The 15,914-nt window shown below is 39.7% G+C and overlaps 1 protein-coding gene and 1 pseudogene across 1 annotated transcript in view; one reads left to right on the top strand and one right to left on the bottom strand.

The window, feature by feature from the left end:
* LOC140938752 (allograft inflammatory factor 1-like) overlaps positions 1 to 15,914 on the top strand; it is a 225,245-nt gene that overhangs the window by 37,918 nt on the left and 171,413 nt on the right. The window lies entirely within an intron of this gene.
* LOC140938446 (sushi, von Willebrand factor type A, EGF and pentraxin domain-containing protein 1-like) overlaps positions 1 to 15,914 on the bottom strand; it is a 42,463-nt pseudogene that overhangs the window by 15,570 nt on the left and 10,979 nt on the right.

Here is a 15,914-nt window from a genome sequence, read left to right on the forward strand (position 1 = left end):
AAGCTTTCTCAAAACACCTCTCCAAATTGTTCAAGAGCTGTTTGTTAGATGTATCAAACAATTGCCTCACAACTATCTACTTACGATGACAGGTTGTACCGTTTCCACTCCAACTCCCAGTTGACAGACACTGTCTTATTTTCGATCCTCGCAGAATAAAGCCCTCATCACACATAAACTGCACCTTGTTCGGAAATGTAGTCAGATTACCAATTAAAGATCCATTGCTTGGAGTTTTAAGAGCGCCGCAATCTTTTACTGATGAAAGAATGTAGATTATATCAAGTTAAGATCACACGCAAGACGTGCTGCGGTAGATGATGTCTGAGACTCTTTCAATTCTTACTTAAAACTCCAACAAAGAACATTTCAATATATTTCAAACAAAACAAAAACAAACGGAACAAAAATAAAATGTGCGCAAGGCCAAAAGTAGGGCGTGCAATCGAACTGAAGACTGTCCCCTGGATTATTTAAAAATTGTACCTTCGCAAATCGTTTCATAACTATCCCATGTTCCATTAGTCTGGCACTTTCGTAAAGAGGAACCACGTAGAATAAATCCTGGGTCACAGCTGAATGTGACAATATTCGGGTATACTGTCAGATTACCAGATATAGAGCCGTTCATGGGAGAAGATAGACCACCACAGTTTACAGCTACAATAGTAAAAATAAATCCAACGATTACCAAAACTATCTGAAAACAAATCTCAAGGGATGTTGCGACAAACCATCAAATTCACAACATATTTCTTCGTACCTTCACAGAAACTTTCGTTTCCACTCCAATTTCCAGTTGAAAGACACTGTCTTATTTTTGATCCTCTCAGATTAAAGCCTTCATCACAGATAAATTTCACCTTGTGTGGATATGTAGTCAGATTGCCAACTAAAGATCCATTGCTTGGAGTTTTAAGAGGGCTGCAATCTTTCGCTGTTGAAACAATGTACATTATTTCAAGTTAGGATCATACCCGAGACGTGCAGATGATGTGATGTCTGAGAGTGTTTGGCTTAACGTTTCTTTATTTTTTGGTTGAGACATGGAGATATTGCAAAATATTTTAGGAAAATCTCTACGAATAGGAAAAGCTCCCAATTAACTTAGACTAAGAATTATATTTTCGTCAAAGCTTGAGTCAGATAGCAAACATATCGCAAGCATAGTATTATAACATTTACAAGAATCTGTCCTCTGGAGGCCTTACGCATTGTACCTTGGCAAACCGTCTCATTACCATCCCATGTTCCATTAGACTGGCACTTTCGTATAGAGGAACCACGTAGAATAAATCCTTGGTCACAGCTGAATGTGACAATATTCGGGTATACCGTCAGATTACCAGATATAGAGCCGTTCGTGGGAGAATATACACCGCCACAGTTTACAGCTAAAAAGTAATAATAATTCCAACAATTACCAAAACTTTCTCAAAACACCTCTCCAAATTGGTCAAAAGCTGTTTTTTAGAAGCATCAAGCAATTGCCTCACAACTATCGATACTTACGATCACAGGAAGTGCCGTTTCCACTCCAACTGCCAGTTGACAGACACTGTCTTATTTTTGATCCTCGCAGAATAAAGCCTTCATCACACATAAACTGCACCTTGTTCGGAAATGTAGTCAGATTGCCAATTAGAGATCCATTGCTTGGAGTTTTAAGAGCGCCGCAGTCTTTTGCTGTTGAAAGAATGTAGATTATATCAAGTTAAAATCACACCCAAGACCTGCTGCAGTAGATAATGCCTAAGACTCTTTCAATTCTTACTTCAAACTCCAACAAACAACATTCCAATAAAAGACTGTCCCCCGAATTATTTAAAAATTGTACCTTCGCAAATCGTCTTATAACCGTCCCATGTTCCATTAGACTTGCATTTTCGTACTGAGGAACCACGTAGAATAAATCCTGAGTCACAGCTGAATGTGACAGTATTTGGGTACACCGTCATATTACCAGATATAGAACCGTTCATGGGAGAAGACAAACCACCACAGTTTACAGCTACGAAAGTGAAAATAACTGCAGCTATCACACTAAACTGATCTCAAATCACTTGCCACATTTTCGACATTTTTTTATGTATAGTACCTTCACAGAAACTTTCGTTTCCGCTCCAATTCCCAGTTGACAGACACTGTCTTGTTTTCGATCCTCGCAGATTAAAGCCTTCATCACACATAAATTGCAGCTTGTGAGGATATGTAGTCAGATTGCCAGCTAAAGATCCATTGCTTGGAGTTTTAACATCACCGCAATCTTTTGCTGTTGAAATAAATGTGGATAATAAGATAACATCAAACCAAGACGTACAGTAGGTAAGTTGCCTAGGAATGTTTGTTTGTGGCTTGCCTTTTTTGTTTGCCTTCGTTGTCTTCACTCAGAGCTCTATTCAGCCGATACTTTACCTTTGAGGTTAGGGTTAGAAAAAGAGGTTGGAAAAAGAGTACCTTTACTCCTATACATTTCTCAATTATCACAAAACTACCTTCCTTCAGCATCGTTCGGTGGACATGGGTGTCATACTTGTATTTCTTTAATGTCGACAATTAAAGAATGTGAAGTTATGAATATATGATAATCATATACGTGAACTGCCGGGTGAAGAATTAAATGAAAGATGATCATCGCAGTTATAGACGCAACTTGTGCAGTTAGGAAAAGAAAGCCTGAAAAAAATTGAGGCTTGTACTGGAGCCTGAGTTTTTTTCAGGCTTTCTTTTCGCAACCTCACAAGTTGCGTCCATAACTGAGATGATAATCTTTCTAATAATCAAAGAATGTACTATCACGTTTACTGTTGTTTACTCTACTTCTACAATCAACATGGCTGCTCTCAACTCAAGGAGCACATGCTACATCACGTGACCTAATTACCATACATGACACCTCCCCATTGAAATAAATAGAACGGCACAGGAGACAAACAATGAAAGTGCTGAGCAACAGTTTATGTCACTATTTGTACAAAACCTAAAAAATATATATATATATAAATCAAGCCTGTCAGGAGGCTTGACAGTTAGGCCATTCCTGGTGACTTGTAAGCTCGTTCCAGGAGACAAGGAAGGGCTAGAAAGCTCTGAGACTGCCCCAGGCTGCTGTTGGTCACAAGGAGGTTTCACTGTTGTGCGTTCAGAAGTTACTGTCGCTGATGGCGCACATTCTTCTTCACTCTCCAATGATGAGCTAGCTTCAGGTTCTTTCATTAGGTGGCGCCTGTTTCTACGCAGAGTGTTCCCGAGTGAGCGATACACTATTAATAAGTTACAACTGCTGGTGCTCAGGAGCCATTTTCGTTCTCTTCTGATCTCTCTTCCAGCTCTAAACCTTTTAATGGCCTCGCGTGGTGATCATAGTAGTTTCTTGTGCAGCCAATACTTTCTCACGTGCATCCAACTCCACCCTTGGCTAAAGAAGCTCGCAGTGGTGGGTAATTCGGACTTAAGTCTTCGACTGTCTAACATATGTGGGGGTGAAAGGCCAATAACACTGACAGAGGTATTTCGTTACTCTAATAGGGCGATATAGGGATCCTCCTCTTTCATTAAGAGTTACTTGATAGTTCCTATCGTTCTCTCGCCCATTTCGTTAGACTGGGGATAGCGCGAACTAAAGGTAGTAATTCTAAATCCCCATGAAGATACAAAATTTTGCAGTTTACGGCTTTCAAATGCAATAGTGTTTGCGTCAATTCATCAGGTACTCCATGTTTGGCAGAAATTGACTTTAAATGAGTTATTACCGAAGAGGCTATCTTGGTTTGAAGTAGGCTGATTTCAGGAAACTTGGAGAAATAATCCACAAGACAAAGGTAAGTTTGTTCCCTAAACACAAACAAATCTGCTCCAAGCTTTTGCCATGGACTAATAGGAACTTCGTGAGAAATAAGGGGCTCCTTCTGATTATTTATACGCCACTCACTGTATTCTCAATGTCTCCTGCCATACTAGGTCAGTACATCACTTCACGTGCACGTGCTTTGCTTTGCTCTGTTACCTGATGACTCCCATGTACCAGGTTCAGCATATCCTTCCAGAACCTTGGTGGGAATGTGTAATTTCTCTCCCAGAGACGTAAGGCCCTCTCCTTCATACTCTTGATCTTGGACATTCGCGTAGGGTCGCACTTCCTCAGGGACTCTTCTCCAGTCTCAGTTGCTGCAAAAGTTGGAGGTCTCTGAGGTGGCTATTTGCATCTGTGACTTAGAGGCAAACTCTTCACAAGGCTGTGCAGCAGAATTTCCATATCTGACTGTAGATCTTCATCAGGAGACTCATTGAACAGGTTAACACAGGATAATGCATGTTTAACAGGAGTATTTGGCCAGGTCTGTACGTGATATCTCGGGAATACCTCTGGAGTCTCAAACCATCTTATGAAGCCTTGGTGATATCTGGTTGAGATTTTTCTTCGTGAGTGCTAGCTCCTGATGGACCATGATCTTTAACAACTTTGACTGGCTGCCTATAGACATACTGGTGGAACTTTTCACAAGCAAAAACAATAGCCTTAAGTTCTTTTCTATTTGTGCATAGGTCTGTTCAGAAGTACTCAGGATCTTGAATCATACGCTACAGGGGGATACTCCTGAAGCAAAAAAGCACATAAGCCATCCTTTGAAATACTGGTTTCAATCACAACTTCTTTGTGAACATCAAAGAGTTTTAAGACGGGTGCAGTAGTTAGCAAGCGTTTTATATCCTGAAGTTCTACGGCAGTGCCATTCTTTCATTTTTGCGGAGAACGCGCAAAGGCTCTGATACATCCACTACGCTGGAAATAAACTCATCAAGGTAGTTAGCTAATCCAAGAAAACAGCGAAGATCTTCCTTTGTCTTAGGTTGAGGATCTTCTGCGATCGCTTTCACCTTGTCGGGGTCAGGTTTTACGCCCTCCGCAGACTCCATTTGGCCAATATACAAAGCCTCAGGTACTCGGAACTGGAACTTAGCAGGGTGAACATTGCTCGCACTAGCAAAATCCAAAACTGTATGCTATCATGCTCAGTGTCATCCTTTTCACCAATAATCACATCATCAAACACCACATAGACTCCGGCAACGTCGCCAAACAACTGGTCACTGCGTTTTTGAAAGACCTCGAGGACTGAGCTAATACCAAAGGGCCACCTTAGAAAAAATTATCGTCCAAAAGGGGCGTTGAAGTTACAAAGGGAACTCATTCTCTTGAGCACTGTGACAAAGTGATTAACTGTTTCACCTTCTTGTTGACTCCGATTCCAGAACCTGAATCGTTCAAACGAAGTGTTTTTCCGAGGACTCAATAATCTTCGAATTTCTTCAGCACCAAGTTAAGCTTCTTTTTATCCTCGTCGGTTCCAAATTCAAAGGTGTTACAGACTTCCGGGCCGTTTTCCCAATGCAATGCAAAAAATCGCCACTGCCGTTTCTCCATCTTTCTGCTCGGCTTAGGTCGCTTTCAAACACAGTTCAAATCATTGCCTCCAACGCTTCCAATTCTGGTTTAAATTTCCTTCCAAACATAAAGGACTCGGGGGGCTTAAATTGTTCCATAGATTCTCCCTTAACTGCTGCCACCTTATCACATTTATTGTTGTCAACTCCACTTCTGCAACCACCATAGCGGCTCTCAACTCAACGAGCACATGCTAAATCATGTGACCTAAACTACACGTGACATTCATTAAAGCAATCAATCTCAGCAAACCGCGCAAAACAATATGTCGTTTATCGACCGTACGCCCGCACGTATATAATTCCAATGCAACTATTGATTGCAAGGGAAAGATGAAACTGCTACAACAGTCGTGAAACTATAGCCAAAGAAGATTGGAAACAAAAAAGTCTCGACGAATCCTGTTAACTTCGATTAAGTAAGGGTACGAATTTATATTTTCTCTAAGGCTTGAGACAGACGGAAACGCTTTTGCAGAGGTGGCCTTGTAACATTTAAAGGAATCTGCACACAATAAGGCATTTTACCTTCGAAAACTGCTATCACAGGTTGATTTACACAGTATGTCTAACAAAATCAGTTGAGCCCCAGTTCATTGAAACAACTAGTTGGCGGAAATTAAGCTCCAGTAATTGTGACCAAAACTAGTGGCAATTAAAACAACAAGCAGAAAAGAGCCAAATGACATCAACAAATTAAAGACAGAAGGGAGTTAACGCTGTAACTATCGATTAAAACCTGAGGATATTTCTCAAATTCTCATCTTGTATTTTAGCATTTTTCTCCACTTCGTGTCTAAGCTGTGTGTATACAGTCGAACTTCCTCTAACGGCCACCTCTCCACAACGGCCAACTCTCTACAACGGTTACTTTTTTTTTTGTCCAGACGGACAGACCAAACATTGCCTCTTGTTTGAATCTCTCTACAACGGTAACGGCCACAAAAGCGTGTCCCCAACTGCCAAAATAACCTCTCAACAACAGCCGGTTTTTTCAGCGACTGATGAAAAGCCAAGAATGGTCATGATATTTGATCCGTATGGCCTATGGATGATTAATCGAGGCAAACCTCCCCATAACGGCAACCTCTTCACAGAGGCCACTTTTGTCTGTCCCCAAGGAGGCCGTTGTGGACTGTATTCACCTTGGCAAACCGTCCCATAGCCATCCCATGTTCCATTGGACTGACACTTTCGTATAGAGGAACCACGAAGAATATATCCTGGGTCACAGCTGAATTTGACAATATTCGGATATACCGTCAGATTACCAGATATAGAGCCATTCATGGGAGAAGATAGACCACCACAGTTTACAGCTACAAATGTAATAGTAATTCCAACAATTACCAACCGCTTTCTCAAAACACCTCTCAAAATTGGTTAAGAGCTCTTTGTTAGATTATCAAACAGTTGTCTCACAACTATCTACTTACGATCACATAAAGTATCGTTTCCACTCCAACTCCCAGTTGACAGACACTGCCTTATTTTCGATCCTCGCAGATGAAAACCCTCGTCACACATGAATTGCACCTTGTGTGGATATGTAGTCAGATTGCCAGCTAAAGATCCATTGCTTGGAGCGTTAAGTGCACTACAATCTTTTGCTGTTGAAAGAGAATAATGATATGAAAAAAATCCGTTAAGATTATAAGAAAGACAAGAAATGCATGAGCTGACATTATTTTTAGTTCCCGTTTATTGTTTGATTTCTTTAAATTCTGCTTAAAGGAAAACAGCGCAGAAACACCATCCACTCCTCACCATGTCCCATTTGCCTGATATTTTCAGCGATGGGTTTTATCAAGTTAAATGTTATCGAAACTATCACATTTTCGGATGCTGAGATACACAACTCTACATTCAAATCAACGCATTAATCCATTATTACATAACTGCGCTACTCGTCCTCAACCTGTGGTTGCAGAAACATCACAACCAGACATTGGTGCTGGGTGTCACTACTTTATCCACTAAGGTGGTCACTGATTTTACAAAATTCTATGATTCAAATATCCTTTGTGCAAGAAGAGGAAAGAAATTCAGCCGTTAGATCGACCGTCCGCCTGGCGTTAACACATCAAACAACGTTTACTTCCAGAAAAGACCAAATTGATGTTATGGTAAACAATTAGGCATTCCCACAGACGACAAAGAACGTCAACATTAAACTCAAATAAAAATGTATTTATTAAAACACGATAAAGTTTTACAGGTTACTGTTTTCCTCACAAATAGCTGTTAACTTAATGTAAACAAGGTCAAAAGTAGGCCACCCAATCGACTTGGAGAGTGCGCACTAGATTTTTTACAAATTCTACCTTCGCAAACCGTCTTATAACCATCCCATGTTCCATTAGACTGGCACTTTCGTATAGAGGAACCGCTTAGAATAAATCCTGGGTCACAGCTGAATGTGACAATATTCGGGTATACCGTCAGATTACCAGATATAGAGCCGTTCATGGGAGAAGATAGACCACCACAGTTTACAGCTACAAAAGTAAAAATAATTGCAACAATTGCTAAAAAACTGTCAAAACAACTCCAAAGAGCTGTTTCTTGCAATTAATCACATTCTCGCTGTATTTGAGAATATTTCTTCGTACCTTTACAGAAACTTTCGTTTCCACTCCAATTCCCAGTTGAAAGACACTCTCTTATTTTCGATCCTCGCAGAGTAAAGCCTTCATCACACATAAATTGCATCTTGTTCGGATATGTAGTCAGATTACCAACAAAAGATCCATTACTTGGAGTTTTAAGAGGGCCGCAATCTTTTGCTGTTGAAAAAAAAAGGTGGATAATATCAGCTTTGGATCATACGCACTGAAGACGTTTAAGAACAATTAAAGACTGTTTGACTAGAATGTTCTCTCTTCAATCTGTTTCACAGTCTTAGGCATTTTACCTTCACAAATCGTCTCGTAACCATCCCATGTTCCATTAGACTGGCACTTTCGTACAGAGGAACCACGCAGAATAAATCCTGCGTCACAGCTGAATGTGACAATATTCGGGTATACCGTCAGATTACCAGATATAGAGCCGTTCATGGGAGAAGATAGACCACCACAGTTAACAGCTACAATAGTAAAAATAAATCCAACAATTACTAAAACTTTCTCAAAACACTTGTCATGGGCGTTGCTTAAAAGCAATCATCATTCATCAATCACATTCTCGACATATTTTGTCGTACCTTCACAGAAACTTTCGTTTCCGCTCCAATTCCCAGTTGACAGACACTGTCTTATTTTCGATCCTCGCAGAATAAAGCCTTCATCACACATAACTTGCACCTTTTGTGGATAGGTAGTCAGATTGCCAACTAAAGATCCATTGCTTGTAGTTGTAAGGGTTCCGCAATCTTTTGCTTTTGAAACAAAGCGGATAATATTAAGTTGGGATCATACCCAAGACGTTTATATGCTGCAAAAGACTGTTTGACTAAGGCGTCTCTTCATTAAACATAACATAACATAAAGCTTTTATTTTGACACTATAAGAGTTAAAGCTAAAACACTTGTGGGATCGTTTGTACGACTCAACTAAAATAGGTAGGGGGTCAGCAGTCAGCAGGAAAAATGGCATAAATTTTCTGCTTTGTTAAATTATAGTGAATTTAGCTTTTTAAAGTTTTCTCTCTCCTTTTTTCTTCTTATTTCTTGTTACATGTTTTCTTATTTCAATTAAGTACCATAATGGTGGTCTATTAACAGAAGAATTCAAGAATTGATTGGAGAAGACTTTCGAGCCTCTACGGAAATTGATTGAAAAGTGCGAGTAAAAAATAAAAATTAGCATAAATATATGATAAACGTTTCAAAAATAAACTATTTTTAAACCGTTCTTGGTATATTTATGCTAATTTCTATTTTTACTTAAAATGACATAGGAGAGGTCGAGACGTCGTGACTTTCTATCGCAGTGTATATATAAAAAAAATCTCATCAAGATTTTCTTTGTTTGGTAGAGAAATAGAAAAGAAAGTATTGTCTTTTCTTAGTATTTCATTTAGCTTATACTTTCATCGTCCTTACAGTTCATGGATTTTAATAAAGAAATGATCTATTTTTCAGTTGGGTTGAACTGTCCTTTCAACCATCATTTCGAGCAACTCGCTCACTAGGCAAGAAAGTACCCGGAGTCTACTTTACATTTTCGTCTTTTTCTTCTTTATTCTTCTTTGACTTCTACTCCTACTCCTAACAAGTCGATTAATAGTACCCGTTTTAATAGCCAAAGCTGGATATGTTTGGGTTAGCTGACCGTGGGAATAAAAACAAGGTAAATTCGGTGTGGGTAAAATTTTTAGTAATTATTAAATGAACCTAATTTTACGATTCGCCAGAATCTACAGACCACTAAAAAACTGAACGAGACTAATGAACCAAGGTCAGCTCTGATCTCAAAATATGACCACCTGTAAAAAAAAAAACTCGCTTTTCTCGGATTTCTTATTCATGGTGCTTCGTGCGCGCGAAAGCTCCGCTATAACTACCTGTCCTTAACTGCAGCAGGCACATTTAGTGGACAAGGCGTAGCTATTTGTCTGCATTGTGTGAACAATTTAAGCTAGGATTGAAACTATAAGTTTCACCAAAAGCAGAAGAACAATATGCCATTTATCACCACCCTGTCTGCCTCTTCAAAAATTGTTGCAGTGCAACTTCAATAGACAGAGAAAACTATGCTAAAACAGTTATGACGGTATTTCCAAAGAGTGTAATCAAAAAAAGCTTTGCGTCTCGGGAAAACATCCTAATCAACGTCAATTGAGAAAGTATATTTTAATTACAGCTTGAGATGGACAAAAACGCTTTCGCATGTGTGGTCTTTAAAAGAATCTGAGAATCGAAACATTTTGGGAACTTTACCTTCGCAAGTCGTCACATAACCATCCCATGTTCCATTAGACTGGCATTTTCGTGTAGAGGAACCACGTAGAAAAAAGCCTGGGTCACAGCTGAATGTGACAATATTCGGATATACCGTCAGATTACCAGATAAGGAGCCGTTCATGGGAGAAGATAGACCACCACAGTTTACAGCTACAATAGTAAAAATAAATCCAACAATTACTAAAACTTTGTCGAAACAATTCTCAAGGGCTGTTGCGTACAGTCAGTCACATTCTTCACATATTTCTTCGTACCTTCACAAAAACTTTCGTTTCCGCTCCAATTCCCAGTTGATAGACATTGTCTTATTTTCGACCCTCGCAGATTAAAACTTCATCACACGGAAACTGTAGCTTGTGAGGATATGTAGTCATTTTGCCCAGTAAAGATTTATTGCTTACAGTTTTAAGAGGGCCGCAATCTTTTGCTGTTAAAAAATGCGGATTATATCAAATTAAGATCATGCTTGCTTTTTTTTATTGATTGCCTTCGATTGGCTGAGAAATCGGGAGTCTTTATCTTGGCTCGGTCTCAAGCCCGCGATTCTCCTCAAATCAAACAAGCTTTTATATTTCATAACTGACTTTAGCTTTAAAAATGTAGAAAAAAATCCTCCATTTTACTTGCGTGAACGGATCCACGAACAAGTAAGTGTTAAGCGAATGGCCTTTAAGAATAAGCTTTAACCCTTGACCATTAAAGTTCTGTTCCCTGGATTTCATAGAATGAAGTTTTTTTCAGGACCCCAGCCTGACTGATAGTATTGAAATCCTTGGATAAATGACTTAATACACAGTCTGTTAAATTTCCGTTTCAGCTTCTTTTCTGATGGCATCAGTAGAGTGAGTAACTGCTAATTCTGTAGAGCGATGACGACGGACGCCATAAAGAAACAGAGAGAGAGCAAGCCATTCTGCTACAGATGAGTCATTAATTGCCTATTTTCTCATTAACATTAACATTTATTTATACCGCGCAAATTCAACTATACAGTTTTCTCGCTTCTCAAGTATTTTAGAAATTGATGGAAGAATTGATATTGGTCTATAATTATCGATTTCGGCCGGAGACAACCGTGCTGGAGACCGCGCCGCTGCTCTCCCAAGCTTATGTAACTAGTCGTTGTTCAAGTTCACCGTAGTCTAACACTCTGAAAACAATTAGCCTGTGAAAACAACCGACATTTTTCGATGCCAACGCTGCTTTCCCACCGAAACAAAGTCTGAGAAAAAACTGAAGAAATTCCATACTGCTGAATTGTTACAACCCAGATCTGGGCACTTCTGATTGGTCGTGTGGCGAGAGAAATTTGCTTCAATTCATCATTATATAATTACAACCTGTCGTTAAAATTTAGCCGCCGTAACATAATTTAGTGGAAATAAGCGCCATTACTCTGTTAGATTTATGCCGAGAATTAAAAAATGCGTTGAAACAATCATTTTTATTATCATTTTCACCACCAAGTAGAAAAGCAACATGCCGTTTATCGACCGTCCGCCTGTCGGTTAATTATTTCAGTACAATCTAAATGGGCAGGGCAAACTATTATAACCGTTATGAAGTACTGCAAAAGAGTTCGAAGAAAGGTCTCCAATGCAATTGACTAAAGGAAGAAAGTTTATTTTTCACCAAAGCTTAAGAAAGGTGGAAACAGGCCTTATAACATTTCGTAAAATCTGTATACTGGACTGTTTAGACATTGTACCTTCACAAACCGTCTCATAACCATCCCATGTTCCATTAGACTGGCAATTTCGTACAGAGGAACCACGTAGAATAAATCCTGGGTCACAGCTGAATGTGACAATATTCGGGTATACCGTCAGATTACCAGATATAGAGCCGTTCATGGGAGATGATAGACCACCACAGTTAACAGCTACAAAAAGTAATTGCAACAGTTACTTAAACTATCTCAAAAACTTTACAAGAGCTGTTGCTTGCAATCAATCACATTCACGACAAACTTCTATGTACCTTCACAGAAACTTTCGTTTCCACTCCAATTCCCAGTTGAAAGACATTGTCTTATTTTCGATCCTCGCAGAATAAATCCTTCATCACACACAAATTGTAGCTTGTTCGGATATGTACTCATATTGCCAACTAAAGATCCATTGCTTGGAGTTTTAAGAGCGCCGCAATCTTTTGCTGTTGACAAAAAGCGGGTTATATCAAGTTAGAATCATACCCGAGGCGAAGAGTAGATATACTGCAAATAACCGTTTCATTATGGCATCTCTTTATTGCTTGTTCCTTTTTTTTTTCCTTTGGTGAAGAAATCGAGAAAATATTGTTGTCTTTATTCAGTATCTTATTGAGTTGATACAAATGTAATTTTATCGGCTTTAGAGGTAATGGAGTTAAAATCTCTGGAGGTTTTTCAGAGAATGAGGTAAAGAGCTCTTTTCTAGTTCAGTCACTGATCATTATATAACAATCCACCTTCACCTCATTCAGTGGAAATTGGTCCAACTCACTGGTCTGCATTTTCGACAATTTGAATTCGGATTTAAACAATCATTTGCACCAAAAGTAAAAAAATTTACGTTTATATAATTCATTTATCACCGGACTATCTGTCTGTCTTAATTACTGCAATGAATCCTCAAGTTACAGATAGAGGAATTCGGGCAAGAACGGTCAGTTACGAAGGCTTGTCTAAAGAATTAGACAAAAAAATGTTTCCAATTAAGCGACTTGTGTAAACTTTCCGAATAGCGTCAACCGATAAGTACATTATATTCAAACCCTTTAGGACAAACGAAAACGCTTTCGGAGATGTGGCCTTAAAGTATTAAAAAGAATCTGTGCACCGGACGTTTTAGACATTGTACCTTCGCAATTCGTCTCGTCACCACCCCATGTTCCATTAGACTGGCACTTTCGTACAGAGGAACCACGTAGAATAAACCCTGGGTCACAGCTGAATGTGACAATATTCGGGTATACCGTCAGATTACCAGATATAGAGCTGTTCATGGGAGAAGATAGACCACCACAGTTTACAGCTACAAAAGAGAAAATAGCTCTAATAATTACTAAAACTATCTCAACACACTTCTCAAGAGTTGTTGCCTACAATCAGTAACATTCGCGATTTCACCGTACCTTCACAGAAACTTTCGTTTCCACTCCAATTCCCAGTTGATAGACACTGTCTTATTTTCGATCCTCGCAGAATAAAGCCTTCGTCACATATAAATTTCAGCTTGTGTGGATACGTAGTCATACTGCCAAGTAAAGATCCATTGCTTGGAGTGGTTAGAGCACCGCAATCTTTTGCTGTTGAAAAAATGTGGATGGAAAGCCGCAAAGACTATGATTTCACTATGGCTAGCCTTTACTGGTTGCCTTCGTTTGGTTGAGAATCGATAAAAAGTGTTGTTTTAATCAGTCTTTATGTAGGCTCGGTCTCAAGCCGTGGGGCGTCTCGGTGCGTCCGCGGTTCATTTCAAATTAAGGCTAGGCGCACGCGTTTGGCCACTTGTCTACCCAACTATGGCTTTTAGATGGGTTTAGTGCTGAGTTTTGCCCATCCTCGGAGACCTAGGGGCAGATAGTGGGGGCGAGGGAAAGTCTAAACGGGTGGAAAAATATGGCGCGAAGAAAAGGTAAAGAACGGCGAGAAGAGCCCCTGGGGACAATGTCTTACCAGACCAGTTCCAAACGGTCGCCGCCGTTCTGGCTTCTGATTGGTGCCAGAAAACTTTTGTGTTTTTCTGCCCAATCAAAAGGCAGAACGACGGCGACTGTTTGGAACTGGTTTGGTAAGACATTGTTCCCAGGGGTTCTTCTCGCCGTTCTTTAGAATTGACCAGGTTCATGAAGAGAATTCCATAATTTCGGGACTGTTCAATGAGAACAATCTGCTCCTATGTGGTATGCAGGGCAATGATGGGCTTTTATTGAAAAAAAAAATTCCAAAACCATCTACATACGGCCAGCCGGTTCTCACGTTTGACAAGTGCAGACGAATTTGAACTGAACTCCATTTATTCCAGGTCTGAGGCTCGTTTCCAAAGTAACAACACTCCAATATCTTTAAGATTACACAGGATTTTGCAGATTCCGTAGACTCACGAGGTTTGTATTCATTACGATGGCTCAGATCTCTCCCTGGACAAGTCCCGAGCTCCTAATAAACCTTTACATAAAAACCCGTAAAACGGCCATATATCGGCCTGTGGCACCACACAGGAGAGACGTGACACACATTTTAAGTAAGGTAAGCTGTTTTTTATTGAAATCCTTTCATTTTCGTAGGTTGCAGAAACGATACGGTTTTTTTCCCATACAAATCCTTAGATTTTGAATGTTACGCAACAATGCCGATGCCCGCCGATGCTCATATTTCGAGCTTGGGCTACCTGTGGGGAAACTAACAGCACTATCCGCTGGCTAGAGATTTATCCACCGGATATCGCTATCCACCTCTTGAACAACTGGGGCCTGGACCAGAGAAGGCTGCTAAGTCAGTATGACCTGTAAACGACTTTGTGGTACGTTTTGCTCTCTAACCAGACAGTGACCAGAAAATGGCTCGACTAGCTTCAAAACGTGTTTTCCTGCATATTTCCAAGGGGCGATTGGGTTGAAGAATGCGCGGAAACAAATCAATTTTATCACGAACGCAAAATCCCGTTGATCGACCGTCCGCCTGTCGGTTAATAATTGTTACAGTACAGTCTTAATGGCCGGAGAAAACAGGTATAAGTAAGAGTAAGGAAGACATTGCCAAAGAATTTTAAAGGTCCTCATGACTCACCTAAATTTCATAATTAACTAAAATTAAGAAAGCATATTATTCTCAAAAGAGCTTATAACATTTAAAAGAGTCTTCCCACTGTACGTTTTAGGCATCATACCTTTGCAAACCGTCTCATATCCATCCCATGTTCCATTAGACTGGCACTTTCGTAAAGAGGAACCACGTAGAATATATCCTGGGTCACAGCTGAATGTGACAATATTCGGGTATACCATCAGATTTCCAGATATCGAGCCGTTCATGGGAGAAAATAGACCACCACAGTTAACGGCTACAAAAGCAATAAATTATATAACAGTTCTCAAGGGCTATTGCTCAAAATCAATCACGTTCTCTACAAATTTCTTCTTACCTTCACAGAAACTTTCTTTCCCGCTCCAATTCCCAGTTGACAGACACTGTCTTATTTTCGATCCTCGCAGATTAAAGCCTTCGTCACACATAAATTGCACCTTTTGCGGATACGTAGTCAGATTGCCAACAAAAGATCCATTGCTCGGAGTTTTAAGAGCGCCACAATCTTTTGCTGTTAAAAAGGCGTACAATATCAGGTTAAGATCATATACGTAAAGTAGATGGGCTGTCGAATACTATTTTGAAATTGAATCGCTTTATCGGGCTTGCCTTCGTTTGATTCTTTGGTACAGAAATCCAGAAAAAAAGTGTCGTCAATTCAGGCATCAGTGTTCTAACCAGCGCTTACATCAAAATGCTATAGCATTCCTAAATATACTGCCAGAGACTATCAACAAAGGTCCCTATGACTTGCCTAAAGTTCAAAATGAACT

The sequence above is a fragment of the Porites lutea genome, chromosome 5 (genome assembly GCF_958299795.1).
Source record: "Porites lutea chromosome 5, jaPorLute2.1, whole genome shotgun sequence".
In the NCBI taxonomy this organism is placed as follows: domain Eukaryota; kingdom Metazoa; phylum Cnidaria; class Anthozoa; order Scleractinia; family Poritidae; genus Porites; species Porites lutea.